A 5635-nucleotide genomic window follows, 5' to 3' on the forward strand; every position below is an offset into this window, starting at 1 on the left:
CCTGTCTGTATGTGAGTGTTTGTGTGTGTGTGAAAGGGCGGGGGGGGGGGGTGTGTTTATGCAATAAAAGAGGTGTGCATTCTTGACAGCTTCCTGTTGAGGGGAAATGAGTTGGCTGTATATATTCTGCTGTTCAGCAATTAGAAAGTGTCAAGGAGTTTGTCAATCACTGTTTTATTTTATAAAAAGGGTAAACTATTATCTGTAAGACTACCTTTACTCTAAGGTATCGAATAAGCATCCCCCCCTCCCCCCCCCCCGCTCCTTATTAGAATCTAGATATATCTGAATGAAACTTCTTTTTTTGTAAATGGCAAATTACCCTCAATATTAGTACCGGTGCTGGGTTGGCTACCTCAATTTTGTGTGCATTTTACAAACTTTTGTACATTGGTTTATATTTTTTAATGAGACTTTTGTTCCTAAATGGGAAAAGTTGTCACAGTAACTTACTAACATCACAAAAATTTCATTGTCTCTTGTTCTTTTATTCACTGAAGGAGAAATAAAACAGATTTGTTCCAACAAGTACAGGGGTATGAGGTTGAAAGTGCCACCACCCCCCCCCCCCCCATTAATTTTGGACCACTTGTCCCCCCCCCCCTTTATTTGATACCTTGAAGTAGTTGCCTCTCCAGAAATGACGTATTTTAAAACCAAACTAACTGTGATGAAACAAGACGCAAAACATCGAATTGACAAACACAATTTGACTGCTGAGTATTCCATGCCGGCTTTATAAGCACGGTCATCGGGAGAAAGCTTAAGTGTGCATAATGCCGAAGCGTGCTTAAGTGCGAAGTAGACATAATCCAGAGATTTTCATGTAGAAAATTTCCTGTGCTATGTCCCTTTGTTTGTAAGTAGGTCTATATAGCGGTCCTGCAAGTGTGCACTGTTATTTTTACCTGCCATAGTAGTTTTTGTTTGCTTGTTTGTTTTTGTTTTGTGATCGAATGGGAAATGAAAACTTAATTTAGACGACCAGTCATGAAACAGCACACTAGGCCTATACACTGCTTATGCGTACCACTGCCCGCTGTGCCACATTCATACCACCACCTTCATCCCACCTCGCGCGTGATACATAATCAGGATTAATGGATAACGAGGGTCAAAGGTGAAATCGCAGCCAGCCTCCCTTTCTCGTCTCCCCGACTCTCTTTGTATTTTTTTGTCTGTGTGTAGCTCCGCCCTAGGCTAGATCCTATGTCCACGCGCGCGGCTGTGTGCATCTCTCTGCCTTCCTCTCCGCTCGTGTGAGTGTGCGTCTCCATCAGTTGTGTTCTTTGTGTTTCTCTTAACACACTCCACTGCTGCGGTGTAGACTGTGTTCGAACTCTGATGGGTCATCCTGAAAGTATTGACTGTCTTGTAAGTGAAGCGTGCCTGAAGCCGAAGTTACCGTGCTTAAAGGCGTGTAATTTATATAGCAAAAATTCGGTAAGAGCCATTTAGCGCACTTGAGTCCGAAACGTGCTTTATGCCTGCGAGCTTAAAGCCGGCACGGACTGTATAAGACTCCACCATACACTATTTTGAAAAATGACATGTGCTGGAATCATACATTGCAGTAGCAAGAAAAACGATTAACTCCGTTTCACACTGTCTTGCAGGGTTAATAAGAGACATTGGAGTTGCTCATTATTCTTTGGTTTAGTGGTAAGGCTCTCTGACTCACAACCGTAAGGTCATGGGTTCGAATCCCGCCAGGGGCTCGACGTTGTGTCCTTGGGAAAGTCACTTTGCACAAATTTTCCTCATTTCACCTAGGTGGGAATGGGTACCCAGCTATACGCACTGAAATATCTTGTCAGTTTCTTAGTGTCTGAAACTGAGAATGTTTCTGAGTGTTTTAGGGCCTGCTGGCGTAATAATTTAGGTAAAGTGCATAGAGCTTGCTGTCGAGCAGGGGTATGCACTATACTATACCATTGCTATTTATTATTCAATAAAAATTATTATTATTACAGACAGCAACAACAATACACGCAGCTGAAAAATTGAAAAATACAATTTTTCGTTGTTAACATCATGTTGTGTCATTTATTAGCATCCATAGCTCAATGACTATACATGTACATAAATGTAAGATAAAGACATAATAACTAAAACAAATGTGGTGACAATGACAGGTCTATACATGGTGACAGTATGATTATAATGGACCATTACAAAGTACGCTCGGTTTAAATTTCAAATGAACAATACTTACAACAGGATAAAACTGAGCCATTTTCCACAAACAATTTTTATCAGTTTACTTCGCAGTTCAACTTCAAGTGAAACGTGCAAAAGTATCTTGGTTGCTTTCAAAACAAGTTTCTTGTTTTAAGCACTACAGAGAGAAAAAAAAAGAGACGTTCACAGATTTTCTGCACTTTCCTTAAAATATTAAGGGAAATTAGTTTTTACAGTAGTTTTATACTCAACTGGTGAAAAAAAGTACCCACAACATATTCACACAACTTCCTCCTATTTCAGTTACAGAAAATGTCATGTTGAAAAGATACAAGTACAAGTCATTAGATTTGCAGACTTGCAAGTTTAGTCTAATGTACCATGTCATAATTTACAGTATCAGTGGACTACAAACAAAGTAATGCAAGAGCAGAGTACAAATCTCGACTCATCCATTTTCTTAAACACTTGATAAACAGTTTTGTCAAAGACACTAAGTTGTATGAACTCTCTGTCTATAGAGGTTACAGTACAGCCTGCTGAGTTTAGATGCTGTTTCAGCAGTCACAACATCATTTTTTTCTCAGGTTTCTCACAACATTCCTCACTTTGGTGAAATTGAACAAGAAAACACCTGTTCACAATGAGAGCATGTGCAAGCATCTAGCTGAGGAAAGTAGAAAAAAAAGAGCCCAGAGACTAATAGATTGAGAGATGTGTGTTAAGGGTATGCTGTCCAACAGAACCCATTTTTACCTTTTCATTACAATATTTTGAAAATTGATGTCAGCCAAAGTTTGCTGTGCAGAGAGTGAGGTGTCAATAGACAAAGACAGTCGTAAATATGTTGTGATTGTGGCAAGACTTTGACACTACTGACACAGTTTAGTATAGCATAAGGGTATTAAACCTCTACAGTGGGCCCCACTTACAACAGTTGTGGTCATAACAGGATTCTGGCTATAGCAGGGCGAAATTACTTATAATAAATCCTAGAGTCCGATCTTTCATAATATATAATAAAGTTCTTTCATAGTAATCATAGCAAGCGCTCGGACGGACATTCTTGACTATAACAGTGGCCCAGCCATCAACAAAATCCTAACATGAACAGACAAAAATGGAGGAAAAAAACAAAACAAATGATGCCAAACAACAGCCAACATTTATGGTGAATTGGACCTACTCGATCTACACCATGCCCAAGTTCATTGTGTACACATTTTATGATGTGTCATACAGTGTGTATGGGAGGGAGAGGGAAAGCTGGACACACTTTGGAATTGATGCAAATCCAGTCAGTGAATCTGGCACCACATCTTCACATTGTCTCCCCTTGGTAGTGTTGGGCAAAGAATTGATTCTGGAACTCATTTGCACGATTGTTGCAACGAAAGGAAAGAACTGATCTCTTTAACAGTCGGTAACTTTACTTATTGTTTACTTATACTTATAATAAATTTTTCTTTCTAGAATTTATTTTAAAAAAAAATAATGTTGGTGCCTTGCTGAGGTCTGAAAGTGAAATCAAGGTCATCCCGAATCTTGATACAATGTTTTCTACAAAAGACATAAGAAGAAGAAACATGCCAAGGTCAAACATGCCAAGGTCAAACATCCTGATGCAGTATAAGAATCTACCAGAACAGGATCTGAAGCTGAATGTGCTGGAGCTACAGATCCTTTAAACACTTGTTCTCAATCAGGTCAGAGGAGAACAGTGCAACCAACCCTTGCAACTTTTCAAGAACAGAAAGCAAAGTATCCAGACGGCTCTACCAGGAAACCAGACCTCAATCGTAGTCTTGTGACAATGATTGTCAAAGATTTACAACCTTTTTGCAATTGTCCACGATTCTGGTTTTACTCACTTTGTAAAAGCTCTGAATTCCAGATATGTCCTCCCAAGCAGGCGGACAATCTTGTACTCTATCTCACAGCCAATGCGAGAAGAAAAGGCAAAGGTAGCTCTCGACCTCCGACAAGCTGATACTGATAACATAGCAATAGCAACAGACACCTGGATGTCCCGAGCTACAGACTCGCACATCGCAGTTACTGCCCATTTTATTGATGCTACCTGGATGTTGCAATCTCATACTTTTGGACACTGCCGTGCTCACAACTTCACACAGTGGTGACAATATAGCTGCAGAGCTCCGAAGTGTTTTCAAAGAGTGGCAGATCCAGGACAAGGTCTGTTGCATAGTCACAGACAAGACGGCAAACATGGTCAAAGCTGTGAACAGTTTACGGCACCTACATTTGCCATGCTTCGCACACACCTGAAATTTAGCAGTCAAAGATGCTTTGAGCAAGGTAGACAGTGTCAAACAAGTTGTTTACAGAATCAAGACAATAGTCACATTTTTTCACCACAGTGTGCAAGCACCCAGAGCAAAAGTTGCTGCAAGATGTGGAGAGACGATGGAATTCAACATTCTACATGTTGGAGAGCTACTGCCAAAAACAGAAAATGATCACATTAACACTTGGCTGGTTGGACAAGAGCAGCATGCTTCTTACAACTGAGGAAAACAAGGGAGCAGAACTTGCTGTAGCTGCTCTTCGCCCTTTTGAGCAAGCCACAACTGAAATGAGTGCGGAGAAGGTGACATCCTTATAAAAAATCATTCCCATAAAAAGAGGGATACAGGAGTGCCTTTCTGCTTGTTCAGAGGTGAAAGACTTTGAATTAACAGACAGTCTTCAGAGAGCACTCAGAAACAGATTTCCAAACATGGAGTCGAGGTCTGTCAATGCCACCAGTACTTTCTTTTTTCTTGGACCCCAGGCTCAAGTATTTAGTTTTCCAGTCAAGAAACTGGTTTGAGGAAAGCAGAAGAAGAGAGAATGACGTAAATGAGGAACAGGGAGCCACAAACACCTCCCATCTCAGCGCAGTAACGACAGCTACGCCAGTTCAAGAACCACCAACGGCAGGAATATTGGCTAAGTTTTTATCTGAACGTTCAACAGCACAGACCTCAAACAAGCCAACCAACCATCAGATCATATACATTGAACTGACTAGATTCAAACAAGAGCAAGTAGTACCCAGAGAGAGAGAGAGAGAGAGATCTATTGTCTTGATGGAGATACAAGGAGTCTCTTTTTCCTAAAGTGAATTATGTCGCAAAACACTATCTCTGTATACTTGCTACATATGTGCCCTCAGAACGGTCGTTTTCAAAGGCAGGAAAACTTATTTCTCACAGATGAAGTGGCATATCACCCCAAAATGTGAACAAAACTTTGTTCCATAATAAGAACATCAGAAAGTAGAACTAAGCAACCCCCCCCCCCCCCCCTGTTACCCTTTATAAGCCACACTGGCCTAAACCAGCCTTCCCATCATGTTGCCATACACCGCCTTTTACCAGCTTTCCTCTTGTAGAGCCATACTGGCTTTAACCGGTCTCTTTTGAGCAGGCTTAGAAATAAGAACATTCCA

The sequence above is a fragment of the Aplysia californica genome, unplaced genomic scaffold (genome assembly GCF_000002075.1).
Source record: "Aplysia californica isolate F4 #8 unplaced genomic scaffold, AplCal3.0 scaffold00406, whole genome shotgun sequence".
Taxonomy (NCBI): Eukaryota; Metazoa; Mollusca; class Gastropoda; order Aplysiida; family Aplysiidae; genus Aplysia; species Aplysia californica.